Source organism: Astyanax mexicanus, chromosome 13 (assembly GCF_023375975.1).
Source record: "Astyanax mexicanus isolate ESR-SI-001 chromosome 13, AstMex3_surface, whole genome shotgun sequence".
Classification (NCBI taxonomy): Eukaryota; Metazoa; Chordata; class Actinopteri; order Characiformes; family Acestrorhamphidae; genus Astyanax; species Astyanax mexicanus.
Genome location: NC_064420.1, coordinates 1,688,995 through 1,704,644, shown reverse-complemented (window position 1 = coordinate 1,704,644; position 15,650 = coordinate 1,688,995). Strand labels below are relative to the sequence as shown.

At 40.1% G+C, this 15,650-nt stretch overlaps 1 protein-coding gene across 1 annotated transcript in view; it reads left to right on the top strand.

Moving 5' to 3' along the window:
- The window catches only part of syt6a (synaptotagmin VIa), an 83,366-nt gene that overhangs the window by 41,055 nt on the left and 26,661 nt on the right, over nt 1–15,650 (top strand). The window lies entirely within an intron of this gene.

Sequence of the window (15,650 nt, the reverse complement as noted above, 5' to 3'; positions counted from 1 at the left end):
TAATACTGATACTTTTTGTGGAATAAATAAGCAAAACTTGTTTACTTGTTTCAGGGGCTACGAGTGGTCCAGCAGACTAAGGAGTTGCCACTATGATCGCTAGTGGGAGATCGCTGGTTCGAATCCCGGTCATGCAGCTTGCCATCAGCTGCCGTAGCGTGATAGATTGATAAAATTGGTTTTGATGCAAGTGTTTTTTTGTGTTGTGCTGTAGCATTCACTTTATTGGAGTTAGGGTTAAAATTTAAAAACTAATACATTTTGCGTTGCACGTTTCTGTTGACGATGAGTGTACATTTACAACTTACGTCTATCTTGTTTTCCCATTTGTGGATGTAAATGCAATCTTACCAGCGATGCCGTTTCTGCAGATGTATCTGTGGTCTGATTAAGATCATCCCTGCTGTTATTTATCAGGCTTAATGCACTGCAGCTTTCTCTGTTTACCTGATGCATCTATTCTGTTATTTCCCAACCGTGGAATTGCATATTGATCCATATACTTAAGCCGATTCCCATCTGTGATAATGTAATATATTTCTGATTTTCTCAACCCTTCATTTTAGATTTAGGGACTGTCTAAAAACATTGCTGTTATTATTATTATTACACTTGTAAGTACATGTGCTGGTGCTTCCAGGAACATAACCAATGATGCCCATGCTTCCAAGAAAACCATCTCTACATACTATACATAATATATTTTAGCATGGGCAAAATGGGTCACACATGATGAACTTCAATATGGAAGGGCTAGGCAAAAAGAGTCATCTGCTTACAAAAATAGGTTGAGCAACGGTAAAAATATGATAGAAAGGATTAGTCAAAAACACAAAAACAGGTCGAACAAGTAGATAAAACAGAGGGGTGTATATACAGGACAGACCAGGTGTGAGCAATCAGAAGCTCGGAGAGCATGAACGCCAAGAGTCATGGATGTCTGGTGTGAGTGCATGCTGGGAATTGGAGTCTGACAGTGTCAGCACTGACATTATGTGTTGTAAGTGCTTATTAATGTTTTTAACGTGTTTACAACTTAATTTATAACCATGTATAAACTTTTAAACCTTCAGAAACTAGCCCTTCATAAAGGAGCCTTATTTTAAAGTGGTACCTGTAAATGAATACATGCAAAGTAGTGAAAACTGTCTCAAAAAAGCTGGGAGAAAAGCCAGAAACCATCCATTTCCGAGGTTAACCTTCTGATTACAGTAATAGTTGTTACTGCAGGCGTCTGCTTCCACTTCATTAAACACGGTACAGTACACTGAACCAGAGCATCTGAACTGGGCATGTGTCAGGAACCCAGTAACGATTAGAGTCGACCGAGGTCAATGCAATCAGATCACCCAGACGGAATCAAATCATGGAGATGCAATCAAAAGCGAAGGCGAGCGTGTGCCGACGCAGCGCGTGCACCGTATTTCATAACCCTCGTAAACCGCCGTCTCTCCGATGGGGAAAAAACACAACTCAAACCGGATCTATTAAAGCCCATCAGCAGTTTACAGCGAGCTGGTTTTGCACTGATGATCAAATCACGCCCATTTAAACCGGCAATAAAGTCCAGCCACACGTTAAATGGGTTTAATGTGCTTTTACCCAATATTTTATTGTGATACCTTATCAGATTAAGATGAGCGTTTTATGATGCAGGAGCCGTATAAAACTTTACCTCCCTTCTTTGTATTTACTGTAGAGTGTCCTGTTTCCTTTCTGAAGTCCTGCAGCCCGACAACACTCGCATAAATAACATAAATAACCTTTGCGTTATTGCCAAGACTCATAAAGTGGGAGGAGACCGGTATGAATTTCAGTCACGGCAGCATGAATTTCCTCTCACACAGCTGTAGCTGCTCTGGTGGGCAGCAGAGACGGGTAATAACTCCACCTGTCCTTCTCCTTTTCTCCATCTTAATTGGCATACTGGAACCAGCTCAGACACACAGGAGGGCAAACAACCCATAAGACTGACTGGAGCGGCCATATTTAATAATTACGTGCTGCAAATCTGTGCTCCCAACTGTCATTCAGGTCCCTATTTGTCCGTTTTCTGCCTCCAAAACAGGAATATTCTCTTTATATAACAAACATTTCAAGTGCTTTTCTCAGATGAATGAATTATTTTAGTATCATTTTGTCAGTCAGGTATTATAAGGAGCATTAAAGCCACTCAAGCCACTGAAGTACAGAGTTTAGTTCTCCAGCAGTGTTAGCATTAGCTGCTAACCACGCTAAGTGCAAACAAACTCTTTGTTTGTTCAGAGGTGAGTATTTTCAGCCTGTAGCTTCCTGCTAACCCCGGCTAGCACTGCTGGAGCAGCAATAGCATTACCGTTAGCGGTTAGCCGCTAATGCTGCAGCTTTAGTGAAAATCTGGAATTCTAAGCTTACTGTAAATAAATGGAAGTGCTTTAATCATCTAAATCAACAGTTTAGATTAACATCCAGCGTTTTACTTTTCAGACTCTTCTGAAATCTAAGAATTACAGTTTTGTTTACTTAGCTTACCATAGCTTTACAGGTCTCGCCACTCAGTGGAAAGACCTGCTGGATTTGAAGGAAAACATGGCAACACCCCTGTTCCTTACTAGTGTCACTAGTAACTAGTAATGCGTTTTATAATCCGGTGCTCTTTATAGTACGTAAAATACGCCAATGTGAAAAAATAATATGTTTGCATTACCTGATAGGCGCTGAAAATCTTTTTTTTTCTGTAAAAGTTTCTCTCTCTGAGTAAACCTGATTTTTTATTTTCTGTGTAATATTGACTGCATGCTAGAAGCACCCCAGCATGATACCCCAAAGGCAGAGAATATCACAGCTGCAAAAACTCGTACCTGCAGCTCCTCGCCGAGAGCAGCTCTCCCGTACGCAGCCGCTGATAAGAGCTGTCAGGCTCTGGTGGAGGTAAAGCAGCTTCCCCAGAGGGGACGAAAATTACAGAGCCGGATCTCAGTAGGCAGATTTAAACCCACACTCCTCACAGCGCTGTGAAACACAGGTGTGTGTGTGTAGGTGTGTGTGTAGGTGTGTGTGTGTGTGGGTGTATTGTCTGTAAATAATATTCTGCAAAAATATAATACTGATTATTATTTGATTTGATATAAACTGGCCATAAATCATTTCTGTGACATTTAATTTTCTTATCATGAAATAAAATAAAAAAAATAGAGAACCCTCAGCTTACAGATGTGACATTAACTGCCCTTGAGTTTTAATAAGAGTAGTGTGAACTTTTTTGGTCAATCAATAAAACAAATCAATATATATTTTTTGTTTTAACAGTGCCCTGTTAGGGGCATCTTGTGGGCAGCGTCCTGTTAGTGGAGTCCAGTTAGCGGAGTCCAGTTAGCGGCGTCCTGTTGACAGTGTTCTTTTAGTTGCGTCCTGTGTGGAGCATGTTGTAGGCAGCATCCAGTTAGCAGCATCCTGTTAGCGGCAAAAAGTTAGCAGCATTCTGTTAGCCATGTCCTGTTAGTAGCGCTCTGTTTTTGGCATCCTGTTGTCGGGAAAATGTTAGCAGCATTCAGTTAGCTGCATCCTGTTAGCTGCGTCCTGTAATAACAGCGTCCTGTTAGCGACGTCCTGTGGGCAGCATCCTTTGGGGTGCGTTCAGTGGGGGAATCCTGTTAGCAGCACCCTGTTAACGCCACCCTGTTGACAGTGTCCTTTTAATTGCATCCTGTGAGCTGCGACCTGTGGGCAGCGTTCTGTTTGTGGCATCCTGTTGTCGGGAAAATGTTAGCAGCATTCTATTAGCCGCATCCTGTTAGCCGCGCCATGTGGGCGGCGCTCTGTGTAGCTTCAGATTAACATAAACAAGAACATTAAATTGTTAAAAACTTCATAAAAATTGAGAGTTTCAATGGAAAAAAACATCCAAACCTCACATCACCAAACACAGCGATGCAGTCCAGCAGCGCAGGATACTTTTGGCGATCTAGTGTATCTATTAAACTGTCAGCTCCTCCTGCATCTCTCTACTGAACAATTAAACATGACAATCTCCTTCTCTGGCGAAGAACAAAAGAATGTCAAAGAATCACCTGTGGCGATCCCAGCAGTGCTCTGTTTATCAGCCGCAGCCGACGGCTCTGGCAATAGCTCTTCCCTGAACGTAATCTCTGCGCTGGAGCAGCTGTGTAATTAACATAGCACGCCTGCGGCGAGCGCGGTTCACGCCGGAAACAGACTGCGCCGGCACTTTCTGACTAATGGGGAGAGGGGGGTGAGAAATGGTAGCAGAGTTAGCCGTGATTTGTAACACCTTGTGTAGCAAGAACATCAAGCTGATGAGTTGAGTTTAGACACAGTGATGAACAACACAGGCATCAGATGCATGGTTGGACATGCACACTTATGCGAGAACATTGCACTGTAGGATATATTAACAGAGACAGCAGAGCTTTATTTCCTAGAGCTATCTGCTATTTCCTCACTCGGGGTTGGCGGGTATGTTACACAATATTAAGCAAACCCATAATACTGCAGCATTGGTATCTTTCTAAGTAGCTCTATAAGCAGAAATGAAGTAAAAGTAAGTAAATATTGGCCATGCATTTGATAAATAGATATAGCTTAGATCCCAGAAGGACTACAAGACAGATGCTGAGCATGCTAAACGTAACTTTAGCTAGCAAGATAATTGATCCCGAACACTAGCTAGTAGGGTATAGATATTAAAAGTCAATTAAAGTCAAAATGACTCTGGCAGATCTGAATTTAACAGGCAAAAACAGCCTATATAACATTACTATGTTGTCTAAACAATATTACCCAAAATCTATAATTACCCATCTATAAAAGTGCAATTTATTACTTATAAAGTATTATAAGTGCTGTTTAAAGCTTAAACAAACTGCTGTTCTGCTTAATTTCATAAATAATCACTTATTTGTTAAGCAATCTAGAGTGAACGTGTCGTAAGTGTGTCATAAGACGTGAAAAATGTGAATAGTCTACTTCGTGTAGCTTTATTGAAGCTTTAATGCCTTTAAAATACTTTATGTCATCTGCATTTTAAATAAAAATATATTTTGTGTGTAATAAAGTTACACATACTAATACGACCTGCTATCAGTGTGACAGAAACATACTTTTACCAGAAACTGAAAGTTTGCATCTATATTGACTATATTGAATTTACCTTCAACTGTGATCTGTTCAGATATAGTGTCCTCAACTTGGCAACCCATGTGAGCTTTTCATTGAGGGAAAAGGGGGCGGAGAGCAGACTACTCTATCCAGTATTGTTTAAAATCGGTCTGCAGTAGCTTTTTTACATCCAGCTCTAATTTAGTACATAGTATTCTTCATATTATTGCTTTGTTAGTTATGCTTGAGAAAATATATATAATATGTTTTTTCAGTCTGCGAACTGTAGGTCACATTTTTTTTCAGCAAAGTCAGGGCAGACCAGCAGCTGCTTTATCACTTTATTATTTATTCATTATCCATTTAGTCAGGGTTTAAATGATTGGAACATAATTGGTGCCTTAATTGAAACAAATACAAATCTCAGTAATAAAAATATAAAAAAAAAAGAAAACAAGTTCATATTCATAAAGTTTTAAAAGTTTTAATCACAGTTTTTTTCAGTCATCTTGGCATCATGCTCTCCTCCACCAGTCTTACACACTGCTTTTGGGTGACTTTAAGCCTTTACTCCTGCCCACAAAATATCAGGCACTCTAAGGACGGTTTTATTTTCCAGACTTTCCAGATCCACCAGTAAAACCCTGATTTTTACTCAGAATTCTGCTGTATTTTAACTGAAGCCTCTTTTTTCATGCTTTAAGCTTCATGTGTTGGATTGGGAGCGTCTGTAAGCTGGACAGACTGAAGAGACGGGGGACAGCACGGTAACTACTGACAAGAGCTGCCAGTGCTTATTCCCTTAAGATCTGATGATATATCCTGATTGTGTTATTATTATTACACAAGACACTTTTAGGTTTGATTTAAAATGTGATTTCTGATTGGCTTGTATTCAAAGGAAGTTCATCAGCGAGACGATGGATCTATGATGTTTATGTTACAGTTTTGTGTGTACTATATAAGCACACGACAGTCGAGAGACTTTGTCGAGACTCTGACGCGACTTCAAGATCTCTTTTTCAGCCTCTTGTTTCTCAGCCTTGTTTTCATCACAAAGTCACGTCAGCCTGAGCGTCGTATCTCACGCGACGTGACATATTGGTGCTTTGTAGTGAGCCGCAGCATGCAGATATCTCCGGGCTCAGTGGAAGGCTGTGTGTTAGCTTTGATATTAGCGTGGAGGCGCTAACACTCGCTGCGCTGGACTGAGCGCTGTGGACGGGCATGTGGCGGGTCTTCAGTACGGGGGGATCGGGGGGATTATGGGATTTGAGTGTGCCGAGGAGACGGAGGCGTGAAATAGAGCTGTATAAAAGTGGTGCAGGTGTGGTGTGGAGATTTCCTCACAGTGCTGATATCTGCTGCTTCTGTGGAGAGCGCTGGACGGTAGCACCAACAGTCTAAAATAGAATAATCCTAAAAGCATCATCATACGTCCTGTGGAGACGATGTTCTCTTGGCTTTCTCTTCAAATTTCATTTTGTAGGAAGTACCATTTTTACACTATAAGAGTTTCAGTTTAGTTTTCCAGCACCGAGACCAGAGCAGCATTAGCATTTGCCGCTAAATGCACTAAGCGCTAGCTCTTTCGCTGTTCAGAGGTAATTGTATCAGACTGTAGTCTGTGTGTTGGATGAACCGCTAGCCAAATAAACAGTTTTCAGGAAAGAAATCTGTGTAGATTATCATCCAGCACTCGTATGACTTTAAAAGAAAATGTTTTTTTAAGAATTACAGTTTTGTTTACTTAATTTAGCTGGCAACACCCATGTTCCTTACTAGTGTCGCATAATGCACCTTATAATCCAGCGTGCCTTACAGTGCGAAAAATACGTTTTTTGAAAACTTTGTTTAGGCCAGATATATATCATATATCATGGTATAAATTATATAAAGTGTAAGCTGCTGTAAATATTTTAATCTGCAATTTGTGTATTTGACTTCCATTTACGTAACATGTGATAAACTTGAAATACTTAATAGAATAGTCCATAAAAAATATGTTTTGCTTTTTTATGTATTTTTGTTAGGTGGTGAAATTTGCTGTTAAAAATGATTACAGGAAATATTACAAGAAGTTGTAGCAGTTTATGATCAACCAAGAAACAATAGAAGATCTGTCTGACTGTTGACGTCTGTCTGGGTTGTATTCTGCTAGTGGAGCACCTGTGTTTTCTGTTGCCAAGATAGCAATACGCCAGAAATTTACCTGAACACACCTCATTTCCAGACCACTATGCCTATCAGTGTAGATATATTCAATATATTAAGCGTCTTTGCTATTTAAACGACACAGGTGCAAACTGTGAAAATAGACTGTTGGCAGTAGCAATGAGCATCACAATGCAATGTGTAAGATAAAGCCCTTGGTCTTTCTTTCCTGGGGTGGTCCTGATGAAAGCAGTTTCATCAAAACGGTTTTATATTACGTTATTGCGACTGCACCTGAGGATAATTTCAAAGTAAATTTCTTTAAAAAGTCATTAAAGTCAAACTTTTGACTGGAACTGAACACATTGCTCTACATAACATGACTTTTTAAATATTTTTGACTCTGATCCAGACTTTTAGCTGTGAAAATGTGCAAAGTCTCTTTCCTAAATCCATCATTTGCCCACTCCCCAAAGAGCCTGCTGCTCCAAATCCCACAGCGATTTCTGCCTTTTAGGCTGCAGACGTCTGAATTTTTCCCTTTCAGACTTCCAGTGCAATTCCAACTTGATGCAGAGTGTGAGACGTGCAATTACAGCCTGAGTGTTCAGGCAATTTATGAGCTGCTTCTGCAAAAGCTGTTTATGCATACGGATAGTAGCACCGCGGCAATGATTACACATTCCCTCAGAACCATGAAAACCCTGTCAGTTACACAGCGAGGCATGCTCTCTTAACAAGAAACACAAGCACGGGTGAATTAGAAGAAATCTGCACAGTTTTCGAGCCATTTAGACAATTTGTGTTTTTGTCAAAGTTAAAAAACACAGTTTAAAAGGTGCAAATTTGCTCTAAAAAAACGGATCCGTCTGGCGCCCACTATCAGATCTCAGATAATTCATGTCGCCTTGCCATGAGCATGCTGACTATCACTGATCAACATCGCTCACAAGATAGCACCTCACAACAGATACAGGTGTGGGCATTTCCACGTATGAGTGGATCAGATACAGCAGTGCTGCTGGAGTTTTTAAACACCTCAGTATCACTGCTGAACTGTGAGTTGTTCACTAAACCGAAATATTCAGATAACAGCATTCTCTGGGCAGTGTCCTGTAAGCAGTATCCTAAGAGTAGCGTCCTGAGAGTATGCCCTGTCAGCAGTGTCCTGAGGGTAGCATCCTGTGGGCAGCGTCCAATGAGGTAACATTCTGTGGGCAGCGCCCTAAGAGTAGCATCCTGTTGCCAGCGTCCTGAGAGTACCATCCTGAGAGTAGCATGCTGTGGGCAGTGTCCTGAGAGTTGCATCCTGAGAGTAACATCCTGTGGGTAGCATCCTGTGTGTCCTGAGGACAGCGTTATGAGGGTAGCGTCTTGTGGGCAGTGTCCTATGAGCAGCATCCTGTGGACAACATACTGAGGGTAGTGTCCTGTGGGCAGCATCCTGTAGGTAGTGTCCTGAGGGTGAGTATCCTGTGGACAGAATCCTTTGGACAGCGTCCAGTGGGTAGCATTCTATGAGCAGTTTCCTGTTGGCAGCATCCTGTAGGTAGTGTCCTGAAGGTGAACATCCTGTGGACAGCATCCTGTGGTCAGTGTCCTGTGGGCGGCGTCCTGTGGGCATTCAGTACACATGCAGTTGGCTCCTGTTGTGTTATAAATGCTGCAGTATTTGGGTGGGATGTATTTTGGTATCAGCAGTGTTAATAGTTATATTCCTCACAGTAATTATTTGGTGTTTTATTGGTGTTTGCTGGTCTTTATTAGACTGGAATGGTAATTTCTGCAGGTATTGAACGCAGCCTGTGAAGTGCTCTCCTCTGAGACCCATTTCCCAGTTCATGCCGGCTATCTGTCACCATGAGAGGCTTTGTTCTGGAGATTTAGTGAGGAGATGGTAAAATAATGCACCTGTTTGTAGAGCCCGGCTCCATCAGCAGGGCTGCAGTCGTGCTGTTTAAATATTAGCTGTTGTAAAAGCAGGAGCCAAAAAAATCGAGAAAAGCAGAGATAAACCCCCAGCGTTGTTCTGGACACCAAGTAGATTAGCTGTTTGTGTATAAGCAAAGGTAGACAACCATATGAAAATCTATAAATAAACCTAGTTTAAAATGATTCTTCCGCATGCTCGGTGCAATTACCCATATATATATATATATATACAAGAATCATTTTAAACTAGGCGGGTGTGATGTGGTCTCCTTTCAGAGCGGATGAATCCGATTCCAGGTTATGTTTAGTCAGAAAGAGAGAGAGAGAGAGAGTGAGAGAGAGAGAGCTCAGTCAGTAACTTCACTCCTTCGTTTCTTTGGTTTTACTATGAGTGAATGGAGGAGCTACTGAGCTCTGAGTTTCCTCTTCTGAAGTCTCCGTTGCTCCACCAGCCGCTCGCGTTCAGTAAAATTGAGCCGGATCCTCTTTTAGAGGCTGTACGTGTGACAATTTGTTTTTTTTGTTGTTGTTGTTATTTCACGGCTAGTTCAAGTTATTTACTGTTTTTTCTTTTAATTACGTTTATTTAATTTAATTAGTTTCCATGAATGAATATGTTTTTTCACTTTCACTTTTCGTTATTTTGTTCGTTTCTATTCACGATAATAACCTTGATCCAAACTTTTGACTGGTACTTATTGGATATTTGATTTAGGATTTATGATATTTGATATATTAGATTTTTGTGTGAATAAAAGCCATCGATTCTGTATGTCGCTTATTTTACTGTGTCAAACCCTTATAGAAACATCTTTTGAGACTTACAGTACGGTTTTGTTTGGTATTGTTTTTGTTGATATAATTCCTGTTCTTACTGCTTCTAATCATCTCTTATAGACAGTATCTACACTATTTGCAGTGCGTCTATAGGCTGGTCTCACGTGATGGTGATAGTGATGGTGATGCTGGTGACAGGCCGCTCTGTGTTTACTGAAGATGAGTTGATTCGCAGGCGAGCGGGTTGGGCGCACTGCGTCTAATGGCCACGTTTCTATGGAAACCAGGTTACGTTAGAAGACACTTGAAGAGAAAGCCCCCTCGGGCCCCGGCTCGCTCTCTCTGACTCGGCTTCAAAAACAAAGCGTAATTAAATTTGTGGGCCCTGTGAAACGGCTCGCACGGCCCCGAGCCGCGGCCCGACAGCGGGCGAACCCGACGACTCCAGAGGAGCTGCAAAAACGAGGAAATTAAAGCCCCGCCCCTTTCATCTGCTATCTCCACCCCCACAGCTTGGAGATTAATTCAGGACGGCGATTCATCTCGAGCTCTTCTGCTTCTTCTTGAGGACGAGCTCACCAACGTTCATCCAGCAGAGCCCATTTACTCTCAGTCCATCACTGTGAGAGAAATATGTAAAGATAATTGTGTTTTAGTGCAGAGTTCACATCAGTGCGGCTCACTGTTCCTCCAGCAGAGCAGCTGATGGCTTTGTGTTGGGAAAATTGATCCAGCGCCATCATCATCATCATCATCATCATTCTGCTCAATTTGTTTTCCATTTATATTAGAAACAGCTTACAAAAATTCTACTGACTCGGGAATAAAGTCGGTATAAAGACAAAGACGAACGTGAAAAACCTTCTGTTTGAATTCTGTATCTGTATCTTTTTTTTCCAAAATTTTCCCACTTTTTTTCCCCAATTTACACAGGCAATTACCCAACCCACTCATTAGGATTCCCCCTATCACTAGTAGCATTGCCGAGTAACATCACAGCAGCGCTAACGCTCGGAGGAAAGCAGAGCACCGACTCGGTTCTGATACATCAGCTCACAGACACCATGTGCTGCAGACATCACCCTAAGAGTGATGAGGGGAGAGAGCGCCATCTACTGTACTGTACCCACCCGGAGGGAGCAGAGCCAATTGTGCTCCCTCTGAGCGCCGGCAGGTTGATGGCAAAGCTGCATGCGCGGGGGTTCAAACCTGCGGCCTCCCGCCTGTATCTGTATCTTTACTTGGATTTTATTTTGTAGCGTCCTGTAGCCGTGAGAAGACTTGAAAAGATATTTAAGGCCTTGTTTTTTTTTCACTGGGTTGCAGGAACAAAGTGGACTCTTAGGAAGTGCAGAAGAGCCTATCAGAACCACTTCTAGACTTTTAAGCTCTTTTAAGTACCTTTAAACTGTTTGAATTGAAGACTCACTGAAAAAAAAAAGAACTCCTCAAGGAATCTAAAGCTGAAGATGGTGCTTGATGGAATGCTCTGGAGAAGCTTGTAGACTTTTCAGAATTAGTAAGTAAGCCTATAAATGATAAAGTTGTTAGCTTTTTTAAGTTCAAGAGGAAGATGGATGATCACAAGCCACCAACCCAAGCTGAACTGCTTGAATTTTTGCACCAGGAGTAAAGCAGCATAAAGTTATCCAAAGCAGTGTGTAAGACTGGTGGAGGAGAACATGATGCCAAGATTTAGCAGATCTCATCACTGGGTGGTGTTGGGATGGTTCTTAGTTAAGTAAAGCTATGATAAGTAAACAAACAAACAAAAAACTTTTTTATTTTAATGTCAAACAAGCACTGGATGTTAATCTTCACATATTTCTCTTCTTAAAACTGTTTATTTGGATGAGTAAAGTGCTTCTGTTTATTTACAGTAAGCTTAGATTTCCAGATTTGCACTAAGGCTAGGTGCAGCAGCATTAGCATTGGTGGTAAGCCAGGGTGATACTAGCTAGCTGTTCTTCCCATGTAGCTTGTTTAAACACTATAAACCTGCAGACTACAGGCTGATATACTCACCTCTGAACATTGGAAGAGTTAGCGCTTAGCGTGGTTAGCAGCTAATGCTAATACTGCTCCAGTCTCTGTGTTGTTTTTACATAATAGAAGCTTCCCTTCCCAATTTACTCACCATATTTTCTCATAAAACTCAAATGTCACAGTTTTATATTGACTCATAATGATGGTATCAGACAGGTTTTACAGTTTAAGTATAATTTATTTTTAAAACCTGAATAAATACATGTTCAGCACTGGAAACCGATAAATGGCATGGACACAATAAAGGTCAGCAGTAAATGTAGTATAAATGTGCTCTGCTGGCATTTTCAGAAAAGCTTCTTTGTGATGCTGTGTGTGCGACAGGAAACAGAGCGAGAACATGGAATTATTATATATACACCAAGCAAAAAAAACATCATTGATTGTACTGTATTGTATTAATAAGTCTTGGGTCCTTTCCATATATAATCTATAAATCCAATTTGTCCACCTGCCCACATGAAAATGCCGTCAGAAATCAATATTTGGTGGAATAATAACCCTGGTTGGTTTTTAATCATAGTTTTTTTCATGCATATTATTTCATGCATGTTCTCCTCCACCAGTCTTACACACTGCTTTTGGATAACTTTATGCTGCTTTACTCCTGGTGCAAAAATTCAAGCAATTCAGTTTGGTGGTTTGATGGCTTGTGATCATCCATCTTCCTCTTGATTATATTCCACATTTTTAAGGGGTCTCATTTTTAATATCTAATATTTTAATATATATATATATATATATATATATATATATATATATATATATATTATATTATATTTTATTATGAATAACAGTAGATCCCACCTTTTTGAAGGTACTATTGTAGCACAGTTAATCAATTTAATCAATTTACCCCAAAAATTAGAAATTCTCTGTTCACACATATAGAATAGATATATGAGAGATATGCAGATGATATATATATATATGAATATTTCAAAATGTGAATATTTAATTACTAACTCCATTACTAATTATTCTATCAATATTTAGTGCAATGTTGTTTTTTACCTCTAGGAACAGTTGATGGTTTAATTAGGATAATTCACTCGTTTTTTAATAAAAAAGGACCAACATATAAAATAGTAGTTTTATATAACATTGAAACATAATTTTTTTTTTAGTTTATATTTTTGCAAATATGTGAGATATTATTTTATTATTTTCACATTATATGTTGATTAAACTAATTAAGGAAAGCAGAAGAAGTTTAATACTAAAAAAATATATATATATATATATATATTTTTTTTTTTAGATCTTCAAACTTTTAATACGGGTCAGTTCTTCTCAATTTCAATAAAGTGAAGTAAATTCAGTATTCTCTGATAGTGGTTCTATAAGCGAGTGCTCTGAATAAGGATTTGTTAATAAGCTGAGTTAAAGCCAGCGCTGATCCGACAGTGATGGAGAATCAGAAGCTGAATAAATCTGTGTGCTGTTAGGGGCGCACTGTATTTCACAATTTCGAAGGGGCGAGGAGAAGTCAGGAGCAGGGTGATGGTTCAAATCCGCTCGAAGAATAAATCCTCAGTCCCAGAAATCCCTTTCCTGACCAGGATAAGCCCCGAGACCCACGGACTGGACACTCCATCACAATAAAGGCTCTGACAGAAAGGCTTACGGCTCGAAAAAGGGAAAATTCAGCGAAATCACGGCTAAAGGGACGTTATGAAACTTTAACGACTCTGTAGAAGAAGCAGACTTTCATCTACTGAAAGAAAGAGAGACAGAAACTACATTTTCAGTGATTTTGTGAGTGTTTTTTGGTCAATTTCAGACCCAAAACCAAGAGGCAAATAATGAGTATGGAGTAAGATGTTATTAATCCTGTTATTAATCCAAACATTGAATTTGATAAGGCAGCGAGTTCATAGACCTCAGATTCAGTTTGTGTGAGGGTTTATTAATGCTTGTATCCTAGTTATACACTATTTAAGACCCTAAAAAGATGACCTTCTAACAGAGTTGGGATCCAAACTTTAAGGACTTTACTTGATCCACCAATTAGTGCCTTAAGACGTCCCTGATTGGCTCTCCAGAAGAATATTTGGAGACCACTGGTCTAAGTTATATTAAACTTATTAAACATGAGCTGGTTTATATCATTGCTTGCCAGGGTAGAAGTTTAATTGAACTGGGCTTGCACTCGTTCGTGTAGGTTCGGTGTCCTCAGCTTGGCAACCCGAGAGAGCGTGGCGTCTGTGGAGGAGTGGGCGGGGCTGGCAACCTACAACTTTCCAGAGTACTGATTGCTTCTTAAACTTTTAATTATAGAGCTAAGTAAAGAAATCACACAATATACAGTCAAATTTCAGTACAGACTATTTGAGATATGAGGTATTTAGTCTATATTTGATTAATTTTGAATGATTATACTCCTCAAAATCAACTTTATGTTAACAGCAGTAACCTTCGAGAGAAGACAGCGACTGCAGGGGCAAGTTGTTTAAATTTATCTTTAAAAAAACTAAATATAAGGCCGTTACTTTCAGTTTTCTCGAGATGTGTGTCTGTTTCAGGAGCTCAGGGACTTTTTCAGTGTGGATTACTGCAGATAAATCAAAGACTAATCAAAGCCAGTGGGGGGAACAGAGGATTTATATTGTCTAAAATCAAGGCTAACGCTCCTAGAATATTTTTATGAAAAAATAATAACGTCTCGGTTAGAGCTCCCCGCGGCCCGGCGCTGACAGATCCCTCGCCACTTCTCCTCCACCTTTTCATTTGAAATGAATGTTTGCGCCGTGCTTGTCAGCACTCTCCGATTCTCTCCGCCTCCTGCTATTCTATCCGTTCGCTTCTCAGCACGTTCCGTTTAATCGAGGATATAAAAAAAATGAGTTCCAGCCGCCTCTTCTTCCCACGTCCACCAGAGCGCCAGAATCCTCCTGACAGTGCAGCATTGTCTCGCCGCCGTTCTTTAGAAAATAGATTACAAGCCTATAGTTATATCGCCTCAGCGATAACCTTAATCACATCTCAGAGAACGCGTCGCGTCGCGTACTGCACAGTCCGAGCGCCTGTGTGCGATTATTATTACTTTAACATCATCACCTTGTCTTTTCTATAGACTCTTTTTTGGAAACTGACGCCCGCAGATTACCTCTACTGCAGCGTCTGCAAGTGTGCATGCAGATATTTACACTTAAACATTCTCAGCACTTCAGATAACAAGTTATAAACTATATCTAACAAGTTATCTTATTATATCCGAACATCTAACAGATCCCAGGCAAAATGCATTTATTGAGCCATTTTTTAAAGACCACAATCAACCCAATCATCTCAATATAAAAATGTATTTGTGCTTAACCATTCTTATGTGGACAACACCATAGATAGTAGAAAGTTCTTTACTATATACTATAGTAGATAGTTTGGTTGACCCTTGTTTTTCAGGGTCTTTCTTTTATTGTGGAACCCTTTAACACTCAGACCAGGTTATGGGATACAAATGCAGAGAATTACGAGGCAAATTCAGATTCGAAAAAACAGGTAAATAGTCAAAAATGCGAAAAAAAAACAAAAAAAAAAACGGTAAACAACGCTCAATAAAGACACAGAGTGGTATTATCTCACTCAGGGAAACAGAGCTAGAGTCCCAGTATATATGCTAATTACACAACTGTAATTAGCAG